The sequence below is a fragment of the Malaclemys terrapin genome, chromosome 3, assembly GCF_027887155.1.
Source record: "Malaclemys terrapin pileata isolate rMalTer1 chromosome 3, rMalTer1.hap1, whole genome shotgun sequence".
Taxonomy (NCBI): Eukaryota; Metazoa; Chordata; order Testudines; family Emydidae; genus Malaclemys; species Malaclemys terrapin.
This window is the reverse complement of record NC_071507.1, coordinates 47,774,088-47,790,284: the sequence shown is the minus strand read 5'-3', so window position 1 is coordinate 47,790,284 and position 16,197 is coordinate 47,774,088. Positions and strand designations below refer to the sequence as shown.

The 16,197-nt window shown below is 43.3% G+C and overlaps 1 protein-coding gene across 2 annotated transcripts in view; it reads right to left on the bottom strand.

Annotated features, from left to right (window-relative positions):
• The window catches only part of SPATA17 (spermatogenesis associated 17), a 177,785-nt gene that overhangs the window by 46,942 nt on the left and 114,646 nt on the right, over window positions 1-16,197 (bottom strand). The gene's annotated exons all lie outside the window — the stretch shown is intronic.

The window sequence follows — 16,197 nt, the reverse complement described above, 5'->3', positions numbered from 1 at the left end:
AAGGGCATAATTCTGCCACCATTAATAATATTGAGGGGATCTCCCTGATAGGGGAGCCATGCTGCCAGTGCCTGGGGCTACAAGGGGCACAAGTCTGACATGGAGGGAGAGGGCTTTAATATAGATGGCCCTAACCTCCCACGGGCATTTGCAGGTTTTCTAGACAGGTCCCACAGTCTGTTGTGCAGAGGCATGTGGTAAGGGGAGCCTCACAAAGATTTCCTATTCCTAAGTCCCCTGCCATACATTTCATCATAGGAGCAGATGATCTGGTTCAGATTTATCACATTTTAACATAGATTAAAATCCTGAGATATGCCATTGCTGGTGTTCTGAAAAGCAGCAGGTATTCTTTATTCTGTGTTAGGGTAGTTAATTGATTAGATTGCTAGAATTAAAAGCATGTGTTTCAGACGTTTAGAACATTATTTTGCCTGAGCTGTCATGAGGATAGTGTAGCTAATTTTAAAAATTTGAAAAGAAAGTTGGGAGTTTATGTGAAGGCCATAGTCCCCATGAGATTTGGATTGTTAAAACAAGGAGTTTGATAAATGTGGGATGTGACCAACTTGTCTCAGCAGCACCTCCTTGTGACCCAACAGGGCACAACTCACCCCACTGTGGGTCCCCAACAGTTGGGTGTTGCCCCTCACAGATCCAGTGCTGGGCTGCCTTAATCTTCTGGCTATTGTACACCAGAGTCCTACATCTTCTGGGGTGTTAAAGTCCAAAACAAAAAAAAGGAAAACAGTGAACTTATAAATTAGGATTGTCCATGGATTTGTCAGCAGGACTCCACCGTATTGGTCCAGGCTTGTCTCTGTGCAGCTAGCTCCTTTTATCAGCCTTCCTGGGCCTATTCATTCCGTCCATAAAATAAGCTGCCTCAGGCGCTGGGCTGGAATGAGGCTTACCTCATCAAGGAAGTAGCAGAGCCCTGTTCTCCTTACTGGTCAGTCCTGAACTGGACTAGGTCTCCTTTTCACTCCCCCCTTCACTCCTGACATTGGCTAAAGGTGTAGTGAGGTGGGGTCAGCTGGGTCCACAGGCTCTCCTTAGACTTCTCGTTGCCAGGGTGGGGCCTGTCTGCCCCCTCACACACCTTTCCCTCCCCTGCCAACTCCCCTCCCTCACCAGCTCCCCTCCATCCTGAAACAAAAAGTCTGCATTTCAATCAGCAGTCCTAGCCCTCTGCTGGATCTGAAATGAGAAGGGCTGGAGAGACAGGTACCACCTCATCAGTCAGGGGCTGGTGTCTTTCTGTGAATAGATGAACTTATTGCTAGGAAGTAATATGTGAGTGCCTCCATGGCCCATTTCACAACTAAGACCGCTTTTTCTTTACTATCATGGTGAGTAGGCTTTTTCTCTTGGGAACAGTTTTTGGCTTAGGTAGAGGATAGGATATGAATTAGCAGGGAGTGTTGTAGGCAAGACATGAGAAGTAATTCTTCCACTCTTCTTTGCTTTAGCCTCAACTGGAGTATTGTGTCCAGTTCTGGGTTCCACATTTCAGAAAGGATGTTGACAAATTGGAGAGAGTCCAGAGAAGAGCAACAAAAATGATTAAAGGTCTAGAAAACATGACCTATGAGGGAAGATTGAAAAAATTGGATTTGTTTAGTCGGGAAAAGAGAAGACTGAGAGGGGACATGTTTTCAAGTATGTAAAAAGTTGTTACAAGGAGGAGGAAGAAAAATTGTTTTTCTTAACCTCTGAGGATTGGACAAGAAGCAATGGGCTTAAATTGGAGCAATGAGGTTTAGGTTGGACATTAGGAAAAACTTCCTAACTGTCAGGGCAGTTAAGCACTGGAATAAATTGCCTAGAGAAGTTGTGGAATCTCCATCATTGGAGACTTTTAAGAGCAGGTTAGACAAACACCTGTCAGGAATGGTCTAGATAATTAATTCTGCCATGAATGCAGGGGACTGGACTAGATGACCTCTCAAGATCCCTTTCAGTTCTATGATTCTACGTCCTGCTGTTGATTGTCTGGGACAAGACTGCTCCCACCCGACTTCGGAGGAATCAGTCTGTAGAAGAAATTCCTTGTTGAAATCTGGGCTGTATGAGGTGAACTCTCTGCAGAGGTGAGCATTTAGGATCTGAAAGGATTTCTCACAGCCTTCCATCCTGTGAGAAAGCCAATAAATCTTTTTTGAGCTACTGTCTTTGAGCAGATTGGTGAGGGAGGCCACAATGGATAAGAATCCCAGTACAAACCAGCTATAGTATCCTGCCATTCCCAGAAACCAGTGCACCTGCTTCTTTGAAGTTATAGTAGGGCAGGTCCTTAAGGCCTGGACCTTGTCCACCAGAGGCTGTACCTGACCCTTCACCAAGGTATACCTCAGATAGGTTGTCTCATCTTTGTGTATGCCACATTTGGCAGGGTTTGCCATTAGTCTGGCACTGGAATACAGCAGCTATCTGTGTCAGGTGATCCTCCCAGTGCCAGCTATTGATCACAACATCACTGAGGTAGGTGGTGACACAACTACTGTGGGGCTGGAGAACTTGATCCAGTAACCATTGAAAAGTTGCTGGAGCCTTTTGTAAGCCAAATGGCATAGTCCAGAACTGATAAAGCCAAAAGGATGGCAAAGCCCATTTTTCTTCAAGACTTTGGCAGGAATTTGCCAGTATCTTTTGGTAAGATCCAGGGTGGTAATATTTGGCCCAGCTGGTCTAGCAGCTCATGAACACACAGCATGGATTATGCATCAACTTTTGATAAGGCATTGACTCTTCTAACATCAGAGCAAAATCAGGTGGTCTCATCTGGCTTAGGGACCAATGCTATTGGACTTCTCCAGTCACTACAGGATTCCTAAAGTCCCTCTTTACTGGTACTTACTGATTTTTCCTTGAAAAAGCCAATTTTGGGTTTAACCAATTTTAACCTGGATTTTGGCCATTTTTCACAGAGGAAGTGAATGGAGCCATACTGAAGGCCAGCAGTGGGAGCAGGGGGCTCTGCCTGGCAATGGAGCCAGTGCTCACAGGTTGAAGCATTTCACTCCCCTCCTGACTCCATCCCTACAGCGTGATCCCCGTCTGTTCACTCTGTGTAGTGCAGGAGTGAAATGGGCAGGGAGCTGGATCCTAACAGCTGAAACTGCCCACTGCTGCAGCGACAGGCCCATAGGGAGCAGAAGGCTGCACTCTGTGAGAACTGGCTCCCTTGCTGGACAGAGTCCCCTCTCCACCCCAGCCCTTCAGCACAAGAGTGGTCTTAACTGCCGGGACCTGGCTCCTTGCCCATCTTGCTCCCCCACTGCAGCTGGACAAAGCCTGCAGTGGGAAGAGGATGGGGCTGTGCTGAAGTGCTGGGATCCAGGGAGGCTCTGTCTGGTAGGGAGACAAGCACTTACAGATGCAGCTTTCTGTTCCCCTCATGACCCTGGTCCTTCAGCATGCCCGTTTGCTTCCTCTGCATGGGGAGGAGGTGAGTAAGCCCAATAGAGGGCGGAAGGCTTCCTCAACTGCCACATGGTGAGTGCCCCCCCTTGGCCTCTGTGAGTACTGGGCACCAGTCCTCCTTGGCTCCTGTGAGTACCAGGCACCCCTCCACACACACTGACCTTCATTTTCCGTTTATACCAATTTTCTCCTGTTTTTAAACTTTTAATAAATCCCAATATATTTCCGGGAAATTAAAAATAAAATAAATAACTGAAAAAAAGGGCCTTAGGGATTCCTAAGTTTCTCTCAAGGTCCAGCATAGATTGTAATTTTTGCTTCATGGGTTCATTCATCTTCTGGGAAAGTGGCTGCAGCTTTTCCCTTACTTCCCGCCACATCCAAACTGAGCCAGGACACCATGTGAGATGGGTTTGTCCAGATGGGGCAGAAAATGCCGTTGGGTAGGCAGTGATCAACTGTTGGGCTTGGACCCTCTGCTCTGGTATGAGGTTGCCCATAGTACAGACCATCCTGAGTCCTGAGATATTGGCTGTCTGCAACCCTAACTCTGATTCCAGAGAAAAGGGAGCTATAAATAGGCCTTCCATGGCTTTAGGAAATTGGTATGGTTGGTTTATTTGGTTTGTCTTTTGTCCAGTTGCCTTATTTTGTAATTCATTGTCCCTACCTGGCAGATAATCAATCATGTAAGGGGTCTGCCAGTGGGCCAACAGTTTTGACTTCAAGCTAGGGAACAATGAGAGTACCTGGTCTCTGGGTCTGAACATTTGGAGGAGGGTCCCTTTATTATAGGTTGTTTCTTGGGCACTCTGGGAATAGGGGATTCTCCCTGTTGAACATACCTATAGTTGCTAGCCTATTGTGAAGGGTGAGGATGTATTGTACCACACTGTCAGCCCCAGTGGTCTGTTCGTCCTATATTTCTTGTATTAAGTCCAGAATCCCCCTGCGGTTGTCTCCCATTCAACAGTTCAAACAGGGAGAAGCCTGTAGATGACTGCAGCACCTCCCCCACAACAAATGGGAGGGCAGAAGGGAGGCAACTGGTTCCAGTGTTGGGTGTCTGTGGCAACAATTTTTTTTAACATGTCTTTTAGTGTCCCATTGAAACATTCTACCAAAGCATCAGTTTGGGACAGAAGTTCGGAGGGACTTAATCTTCAGTAGTCAGCACAATTCTATTTATCCAATAGCTGGATGGTGTCAGCCATTGTCATGGGCCAGTGACATAGAACTCAATCTTTTCCCCTGGTGGGAAAATCAGCATTATTTGTTCAAGCAAAATGATTTCTGCTACTTGAATCCCTGTCTCTGTCTGAAATATGAGTCACTGCCAACACCAGTCTTGCAGTTTCTGTGCCACCATGCGGGAACAGGCATCTGGAGGATATCGCTTCTCCCAAAATCAATGAAGGAACATTTCCTGCAAGATATCCAATATGACAAAATGGTTGCTTTGACTTGTACATAATCTTGTGATGTCACTGAGTCTAACCCGTATTAGGCTGCTTGCACTGTCTGGTCAAGTACCACCTGCCCATGTTTTGAGAAAGGCCTCTGCATCATCTTCAGGTCCCATCTTTGGTAGTTTTCTGGACCAGGGCTCCTGTCAGATCTGTGCCAATAGGCCCAGCCATTGTGGGTGGCCACAGTATGGTCACAATCTGCTGCATTCGCTTTTATTGCTGCTGGGCAGCTACATTCCAGATCAGCTGCTGCTGCTTGATGGTCACCTGCTGGAGGAGTTGCTATTGCTGCTGTTGGCATTGAGCATTCTGCTCTGCCATCCAGTAGTTATTCCACATCCATACTACAGAAGAGGAATTTTTTTCTGGGGTTTGGGTGGTGGTGGTTGTTCGGTTTTTGTTTTTTAAGTCCTGACCAGCTCCCTTCCACAGGGGCTAGAGTGTGCCTGCATTCAATATCAAATCTGTAAACAGGTTGTCTCAGTGGTGCCCTTGCCAGGGCACAAAGAGGTACTGTTTAGCCTGCTGCGGGTCTCAGATGGTTAGGTGTCACTCCTTAAAAGTCCGGTATCATGGTGCCTTAGCCTTCTTGCCCTTTCTCGGGCTTTAGAGTCCAAAATAAAAAAGGGAAAACAGTGAAGCTAAAAATCAAGGTCATCTGTGGATTCATCAGCAGGATCCCACCCTACTGCTCCAGACTTGTCTCCCTGTGTTTTGTTCCTTTTTACTGATGCCTAGTCATCCTATCCTCCAAATGGCTCATCCAGGTAACAGGCTGCCTCAGGCTCTGGACTGGAACCAGGCTTCTCTCATTTAGGAAGTGGCAAAGCTCTGCTCTCCATACTGGTCAGCCCATCACATGGCAATAAAACTATTACTTCTGTCTATGGTTTGCTAAATGTGTTTTTAAAAATCATTTATTGGGGGAAATCAATATTTTAGCAACTGTAAATTTTATCAATGAACCTTCCATCCACTCTCCCCTTCAGAAAAATAAAGTTTGAGTATCTCACTAGTAACATCAATTTATTCCATCCAGCATCCCAACAAATGTTATATAAAATTAACAAAACAAAAACACAGAGGTAACAGAGCTTTGAATAATACAAAGCTACAGAAGTATGTGTACACTCATGGGACAGGTAGCTCTCATATAAGACAGATTATGGTACTTGTAATGCTAATTTGCACATGGGATGGACATCACACGCACAAAAAATTAATGTGGCCCCAGTGTCCCAGAGTATACACAGAAGGTGCTGAGAGCCGGCTGCTCCACTTACAGTTTTTTTATCACTTCTGAATTGCATTTTAATAGTACATTTTTCTTTTGTTCAGACATGAAAGAAAATTGGCTTTCTCAGGGGATTGGATGGCTGAGAAGACAAGGCTAGCAGTTTAGGGATTTGCCCATATATGCATGGAATTTAGTTTAGCCATAACATTCATAATTCAGTATGAATAAAGTGTTTGTAAAGCCTATATACTAAACAGATTTTAAAAATTTTATAAAATACCGTTTATTGAGAAAAGTGAAAGATAAACTAAATGAAAATGATGATGTTCACAGTTTATGATCTTAAGTTATAACCAAATATAGTTATATACAGATCCATATATAATTATATATACAGATCTTTTAAAAGATCATGGTTTCAATTTAGATCACTGTTCAATCTTGCCTTTTATTTTATTTTTTTTTCAAATAGTCTCTCAGAATAAACCAAATTCTTATCTTGTATCTTGAGTTAGAGATCAAACAATATTCTGATTATATAAGAAATGATACACAATAGAACATGTATGTAGTTTAGTATCATAAATGTATATTTCATGTGCTGTGTTCTACTGAATATCTTAAACCAGATAAGTGTATACATATATTGTTGTGTGTGACATTAAGTGCACATTCTGGATTATGTCTCTCTACTTGGAAATGATTAATAACATATTTATTAGTTTTTGAGTAATAATAGAGACTTTAAAAATTGTATATAGCTAGAATGGCATAAAATAAACTGTTGTTTTCATTATGTCCCCAATTCTATAGTCAGATCCATGAGGGTGGCTCCTTACGCCTATGTCGTTCAGAATGTAGAATGATCTATATTTGCAAAATTGAAGTCTTCTTACATCCAGCAAGAATCTCTGATATTCATTGTATATTCATTTCAATAAAGAATGTGTTTTAAAAATACTATATATTAGTATTAAAATAGAGTAGAATAACTAAAGTATGCCATGGGAATCATACAAAGGATATTCTACCTTCATAGCAGAACTTCAGAACAAAGAAGTATAACAAACAACAATAATACTGCGATATAGACTGATGTAAAGATTTGTAGCTTCATGTATATGTTTGACATAGCTTCTCTCAAAATTAGCAATAATGTATATTCTGAACTCGGTAGAATAGGGGAGGGGTTAGAGAAGAAAAGGAAAACATCCAGAGAAAATTAAATTCAGACAGCGATATCAATGTTGTTAGTTAATGGCACAAGTTTAGACTTAATAGGTCTATTCAGGCAAAGATCTGAAGAGCTCATTCTGGCAGATTTCTAACATCTGGGTCCCAGCCTCCTAGGATGACTATGGTGGAACTCCACAAGCTCTTGAAGGTTTTTGATGGCTAAAAGCAGTGATAGCAGGAGCCAGCTCCTCTCTTGGCAATCATGAGCTCCATGTTGCTGACTGAGAGAGAACTGAAGGCTCCCCAAATAAATAAGGCAATAATTAAAAATGAAATATTATTGCTACAAAAACTCAACTAAGGGATATCCCAAAAGAAACAAAAAGTCTAGGGTATGGTGTGAGAATTTTGACCAAAAGGTTTGCCTTCCTAGAGGCAAAATCCTAGCAATGATACTTTGTAAATGCAATGAGTACCAGGGTGCTACCTTGCAGAGATGGCTTTGACTATCTCATTACCATCAAAGGCTGTCCACACTTGGTGTTGTGTCGGATCTATGCTGTGGCACAGATGGTGGGGTTTTAATTAGTTTGTTTGTTTATGCTCTTTGGCCTTGAGAGGACAGTTAAGTAGGATGGGGCCTTTTTCCGTAGCCTAGCCAGGCCTTAGGTCATGATGTCCTGGTAATCTATGACTCTGAGTGCTGCAGCCACAAATTGATTATCTTGATGTCCAGATAAATGCCAGCACAGTAGCTCAAAGTAGTGGAGTGCAGTAACATGACAGTGGCCAGCCTTCCCTCGAGCTGTTGGTGCCTCAACTTCCAAGTTCTCATGTGGAGGTGAGGGGATATCCCCAGAGAGGATTTTTTATTAACTGTCTTTAAGGCACATTTAGCTTTGAGGCACCCTTTTCAGCAGCCAATACAAAATAGGGTGAAATAGCATGGGAACAGGCCTGACTGGACACATGCAATCCTGCCTCAGATAACTCTCAGTGGTGCACCTATAGATTCCTGAACATGTCCTAGCCAACTTCCATAAAAATTCCTTTTCTTTCTCCCTTCAGCAAACTCCAGTGGTTCCCAACCTGGGGTTCGTGAAATTTTACAGGCGGTTATCGGGGGGAAAAAAATTCCTAATGGTGGACAGAGCTGTCCCTAGGGACCCCAGGTAGCATGAGGCCAGCAGGCTGGAGCCCCTGGACTTCCAAGAGCTAAGCAGATCAAAGCAAGCTTATCTATCACACTGAGGAGATTTAAACTTCAAGACTTCTTATAAGAAATGGAAAGAGAGGTGGATATTTTTTGCTGTTTTTAAAATTAAATAGACAGCTAGTATTGTTTTTAAAATTATTATGAAGAACAAGTTTAAGCTTTGTTGTAATGTGCCTTTTTTGCCTGGACTGCTCAAGATCTGAATGCTTGTGTAGGAGGAACTCTTTGAATTGGGTTATTCAATGCCTTCATGCTGTTTCACATCTGATACTCCTTGATGCAACACAGGAGCCTTGTCTTATAACAGGCTTATTCAAAGTGATGCAAGCTATGAAAGTGAGATCTTGGAAGAGTGTTGCCATTTTCATAATGTAATAAAAATACTGTAATTATAAATAATAATAATAAATAGTGTGTAATAAGCATGTCAAAAACAAATTTTATATTTCCAAGATCAATGCTTCTATAATTTATACTCAAGTAAAGGAGAAAATCACTGGAAATACTCATTTTTAGGAGGGCGTTCATGAGACTTGACATTTTAGTGAAAGGGGTTCACAGGTTGTTAAAGTTTGGGAACCACTGCTCTACTTTGTGCGTAGTTTTCCCATCTCTCCACTCTTTCTCCATCCTCCCTCCACATATTCCCTCCTTTCTTCCACTTCCTCACCCTTTTTCTTCATTGCTTCTTGTCTCTCCCACTCCCTTATCTCTTTCAGTAGAGCAGCAGGAGATGGAAGAAAGGCCTTCTGGACCCAGTGGATTTTCCAGCTGGGATAGCAGGGATGACATCTATAGCAGGATGCTGATCAGGGGCTGACTCTGAGTGAGTGACTCTGGCAATTTGAGAGTGAGATAAGCTTCCTGGGCAGAAGCAAGAGGAATATAGGCTTGGCAGTTGTGCCATTGTCTGCTGAGAAGCACAGTCTCATTTCTGTGTGGTGCCTACCAACGGGGGCACAGCTCAGAAGCACTCACTTTCTCACAACTCTCCAATACCAAATTCTACAGGCCACTTTCCTCAGATCCCACTGAGGAATACACTAAGAAACTGCACCATCTACTCAGGACACTCCCTACACTAACACAGGAACAAATCAACATACCCTTAGAGCCCCGTCCGGGGTTATTCTATCTACTACCCAAGATCCACAAACATGGAAATCCTGGACGCCCCATCATCTCGGGCATTGGCACTCTCACTGAAGGACTGTCTGGATATGTGGACTCCCTACTCAGACCCTACGCCACCAGCACTCCCAGCTATCTCCGTGACACCACTGATTTCCTGAGAAAACTACAATGCATTGGTGACCTCCCAGAAACACCATCCTAGCCACCATGGATGTAGAGGCTCTCTACACAAACATCCCACACACCAATGGAATACAAGCTGTCAGGAACAGTATCCCTGATGATGACATAGCACAACTTGTTGCTGAGCTCTGCGACTTTATCCTCATGCACAATTATTTCAAATTTGGTGACAATATATATACCTCCAGACCAGTGGCACCGCCATGGGCACCCACATGGCCCCACAATATGCCAACATTTTTATGGCTGACCTGGAACAACGCTTCCTCAGCTCTCATCCACTCACACCCCGTCTCTACCTACGCTACATTGATGACATCTTCATCATCTGGACCCATGGGAAGGAGACCCTGGAAGAATTCCACCATGATTTCAACAGCTTCCACCCAACCATCAACTTCAGCCTGGACCAATCTACATGGGAGGTCCACTTCCTAGACACCACAGTACAAAATAAGCGATGGCCACGTTAATACCACCCTATACCGAAAACCCACCGACCGCTACACCTACCTTCATGCCTCCAGCTTCCACCCCGGACACACCACATGATCCATCGTCTACAGCCAAGCGCTGAGGTACAACCGCATCTGCTCCAACCCCTCAGACAGAGACCAACACCTACAAGATCTTCACCAAGCATTCTCAAAACTACGATACCCACACAAGGAAATAAAGAAACAAATCAACAGAGCCAGATGTGTACCCAGAAGCCTCCTGCTACAAGACAGGCCCAAAAAAGAAACCAACGTAACTCCACTGGCCATCACCTACAGTCCTCAGCTTAAACCTCTCCAACGCATCATCAGTGATCTACAACCCATCCTGGACAATGATTCCTCACTTTCACAGACCTTGGGAGGCAGACCAGTCCTTGCCCACAGACAACCCGCCAACCTTAAGCATATTTTCACCAGCAACCACGCACCGCATCATAACAACTCTAACTCAGGAACCAACCCATGCAACAAACCTCGATGCCAACTCTGCCCACATATCTACACCATCATAGGACCTAACCAGATCAGCTACAACATCACTTGCTCATTCACCTGCACGTCCACCAATGTTATATATGCCATCATGTGCCAGCAATGCCCCTCTGCTATGTACATTGGCCAAACTGGACAGTCACTACACAAGAGGATAAATGGACACAAGTCAGATATCAGGAATGGTAATATACAAAAACCTGTAGGAGAACACTTCAACCTCCCTGGGCCACACAATAGCAGATGTAATGGTAGCCATCTTACAGCAAAAAAACTTCAGGACCAGACTCCAAAGAGAAACTGCTGAGCTCCAGTTCATTTGCAAATTTGACACCATCAGATCAGGATTAAACAAAGACTGTGAATGGCTATCCAACTACAGAAGCAGTTTCTCCTCCCTTGGTGTTCACACCTCAACTGCTAGCAGAGCATCTCACCCAACTCAAGTAAAACAGAATGATCTGTCAGTCTAAAGAAGACCATGAACAATTAGCTCCACATAAACTGTTCAATACCATCTGGCACATATGAATTAATTATTTTTTATGAAGAACTTCATGAATTTTCAGTTTTCAAAGTTGGGGCCAAATCTGAAGTTATTCCTCCACCTTTTCAGATGTGCCCTCTTTGGGACACTGAGTACTATCACCTGTAGGATTACCCCCTTCTGCTTTTCACTCAGGGAAGGCAAGAAGCTCTGTGGCTGTTCTTATCTTAGCATAACTGTGCTGGGGCAGCCATAATTTGTCCAATAATGAATGCATGTTAAAACAAGCTGTATTTACAACCTAAAGACAGTATAATCTCTTGACGCATCTAGTCTGGTTACTAGTTGTCCTGAAATTTTTTTTTATAGTGGGGTGCTGATGAAACCATGTATTTCAGGGGTTCTCAAACTGGGGGTCAGGATCCCTCAGGGGGTTGCAAGGTTATTACATGGGGGATCGCGTGCTGTCTGCCTCCACCCATACCCCACTTTGCCTTCAGCATTTATAATGGTGTTAAATATATAAAAAAGTGTTTTTAATTTATTAGGGGGGTCGCACTCAGAGGCTTGCTATGTGAAAGGAGTCACCAGTACAAAAGTTTGAGAACCACTGATGTATTTGGGGTGTATTATTACTACTTCAAGTCAGGGGGTGCAGCAGCACCCCCAGCATCCCTGGTTCCAGCACCACTGCTGGTTACATCCAATGTCATATAATTTGACAATTATATTATTATTCATTATGTAAGACACTCTATGCAAAGCTACACTAAGTGTGTGTCCAGTTCACAGCTGTATTTATCGTATACATTATTTTGTATTCTGATGTCAGTAAATCTAGGAATCGTCTGGTCATTTTTGTTTAATCCAGGTCTGCAATGGGGTAAGGTAGCAGAAAAAAAGAATAGCCTACTTCGTGTATGAAGCAAAAGTAACAGAGATCTCTTTTGCAGACAAATTCTAGAACTTCTTAATTATACACAGACTTATTATCTGCATCCCCAGTGTTATAAAGTACCAGAACTTCATTAGAAAAATTAAGATAGAAAAATGAAGGCACCACTTTGTAAATTTCCACTGGAAATTAGCTGGAAGAAGCAGAGGAATACTGGATCAAAAGAGGGTAATCATGCTTAACTGTGCCCTAGAGCACCCGCATGTATAATACGATTTACACAGTAACTACCTCTCCTATTACAGCTTGTTTGGAGTATTCTGTGTTAATGGGGTTAGCTAATTTAGTATTTTAACTTAAAAAGACTCTGCTGATTAATAAATGTTGCACACTGTGCTAGTAATTAAAATGAATGGAAGAGTTACAAATAGAAGTTGAATTGTTAAGGAAACATTATCTGAAAATATATGGTAATCCCTGTTTATCATAATACAATAACAGTCCAGAAAATATGCAAATTGCTAAAGTTGCAAAGCATATGAAAAACTAGACATAATTTGAAAAAAGTTTTTAGATGTGTAAGATCTGTATGACATAAAATGCAGTGGTTATTTCCATTGTAACTAACTCAGAAATACAGTGAACTGTATCATCAAGACATAAGACATTGAAATAATATTTTATTTAAGAAAAAATCCTACTTAAGCATTTAGCTGAATGCAAAATAACATGTTCTTTAAATTTTGTTACCATTCATTCTAGGCCAACTCCTGACCCTCATGCTCTGTAGGCACAGGATCTATCTAGGTCACAAACTTCTCCATAATCTTTCCCTAAAAGAGAGGCTAGACCAGAACTGGGTAGTTGGACAAGATGTTCACTTTGAAAATTCTTTAGCGAAAAATTTAATGGATAAAATATAATACTCAGAAGAACAGAAGGAATTCATCCTCTTGGAATGAGTATTAACCATCTCCCTTAAAAGCAGACCAACCCACTGATGTTCATTTTTCAGGAAAGACATGGATCTGGTCCATAGATGGTGGAGTTTGAGCCCACCAAATAACTCCTGGATGTTGGTAAGAAAGACACTCAGAATTCAGCAAAGTGAGATGGAATGCTCCGAACTATAATCACACTGAAAACAAAAGATGTAGAGAAGAGAGGTCAGTGGGGGTTAATTTTTCTTATGTGACAGAATATGCTCATCTCTTGGGATAGAAAATTAAATAGCAGATTATCTATGGTATTTAGACAGCCCCCATTGCTGTGGTATCTCAGTGTCTAACAATCCTTATTGCAGCTATCCTCATAAAGCCCTCCTGAGGTAGGGAAGAACTACAATCCCTATTTTACAGATGAGGAACTGAAACACATTGAGCCTTAGTGACTTGCCTGAGGTCACATAGGAAGTCTGGGATGGGTGAAGAAACTGAAATCTGGTTTCTCAAGCCCTAGGCTAGCACCCTAATCACTGGACTGTCTTTGCCCTCTCTTGTAAAACGATGTCTTTATTTATAAACCACAACTAACTCTGGAGTATTATGTGAACTTTAAAACAATCTTTTCGGGGGGCCCTTTGGAGTACAAGGCATGTGAACTGAGACATATTTCAGAAAAGTTACGGAAAAAAATAATTTCTGACCTTTAGAGAATTACATACAAATAAATACAACAGATCATCATTCTTGGGCTGATGTTGCTGTATGCAACTAAGAAGAGAATTTTACATGCTCAGTGTTCTAAATCTATTGGTTCCAGCAAGTGGTGTCTCATGTCAGCCACTAGTCTGTAAAGTGGGTATCCCCTGGTGCTCCAATTTCCATTTCCTAGCCAAGTGGAAAGTAAAATCACTCCATCTCTATAAAAAGGAACGGCATTATTTTGGGGGGTGGAAGGGAGAAGGATGAAGAGAGGAAGACTTCAACTCTGTGGGGAGAAGTGTGGCTTGGTGGGCATTTTTGTGATGTACTTCTTCAGAGAACAATTATAAAGAAAGTCATTCTTATTGGGCCCGATACCCAAGTCATTCCATCACTACAATGTGGATAGAGTCTAGTTGTACGTAGCCAGAAGAGAATTCCTTTCACGCAGAGTAACGTTCTATTGGCATAAGTATGTTGGAGGCAGTACAGCCAGTTCCAGTATATAGAGATGAAGCAATATTCTGGGGGTGGGGAGGGGTGAGGGGACATGGCAGAGCGAGTGCAACTATGCTTATTCTCTACTAGTGCAGGTCTTTTAAGGAACTTACACCAGTGCCATAACTGAGGGCAGGCTCTTAGCTGCTCTAACTTCTGACATAGCTGAGTAGCACAGGTCAGGGAGCTCCCTGTGGCTCACATTCTCAACTGCATCAGAACACTGCTTGGATACAGGGCATAGTTGAGCACTCTGTTTTTAAGATGCATTTCCCAACTGATTTCTAGTCTTGAAGACTAAAATGCTTCAGAGATGACATTATAAAATAAAAGATGAAACCAGAAACTGCAGTAGTCTAAAAATGAAGGCAGGTTTATCATATCCTGAGCTTATTTGGACAATATATGTTCACCCATTTTAAAGTTAGATATAATAGATATAGGCAGAGCCCTGTGTACAGTAGATTATGCATCCACATAAATAGATTTCCATTCTTAAGTGTTGCCTCCCTGGTGTGAGACAGATCAGGAACATCCCTAGCTCTTATATTTTTAGTCCTCTGAGGCTCTAGGAGTTAGGCACAAGACCCTCCCCTGTGTTCCCTTTCAGCTCTGGCTTGCTGCCTCAGCTCCCAGACCCTTCTCAATCAGTTCCTGAAATACATGGGAAACAAGAATGCTCTTAGAAATGCAAATGTAACTTCAATGTAAAAGTTTACCACTTGCAGCCACACCTTATCTTTGAAAAGAAACCTAAAAGTCTGAGGGCAGGGGAGTGGGAATCCTGTGTGATATCTTCAAAGGGTGAGAATTACAGGTAAGTAATTTTACCTTCTTCAGAGAGCGCCGAAGGAAAACCGCTGTTGTGTGTTCAGACTGACAGCTGCCTGCGCAATAGTGTGTTCACACTTGCAACGCTATTCGGAGTGGTGCACTCTGGGCAGCTATCCCACAGAGCACCTCTTTCTCTTCTGCCGCTAAGACTTGTGGGAAGGCAGAAGGGGTCACGGGGCATCCTGGGTCCTGTCCCAATGCCCCGTGATGCATTGCTTCGCATCCCAGCAATCCCTGTGTTTCCGTCCGCATTTGGCACCATCTTTTAACGGTTTGTGTACTGCGTGCCCTGCCCTGCCTCTTTCTAGCAGATCCCGAGCTGTTGACAAGAATGCTGCTCAAATCATGAGTGGCAGTGGAGTTATTCCTTAAACTACAAAGAAGTGCCACATTGATCTCGCCACACATAGTAGCTATGACACGAGAATGCTTGTGGCATTTACGGAGGTGCTGACCACAGTGGAACGCCGCTTTTGGGCTTGGGAAACAAGCACTGAGTGGTGGGATCACATCATCATGCACGTCTGGGATGACGAGCAGTGGCTGCAGAACTTTTGCATGAGGAAAGCCACATTCATGGGACTGTGTGATGAGCTTGCACCAGCCCTGCGGCACGAGGACACAAGACCGAGAGCTGCCCTGTCACTGGAGAAGCATGTGGTGATTGCACTGCGGAAGCTGGCTACTCCAGACTGCTACTGATCGGTCACTAACCATTTCGGAGTGGGAAAATTGACTGTTGGAGTCGTGTTGATGGAAGTGTGCGGGGCCATTAATCGCATCCTGCTCCAAAAGACCGTGACTCTGGGCAACATGCGTGAGATTGTGGAAGGCTTTGCATAAATGGGCTTCCCTAACTGTGGAGGGGCAATAGATGGCACGCACATTCCAATTCTGGCACCAGACCACCTGGCCATTGAGTACATTAATTGCGAGGGGTATTTCTCAATGGTTCTCCAGGCGCTTGTGGATCACCGTAGGCGTTTCACAGACATTAACCCAGGCTG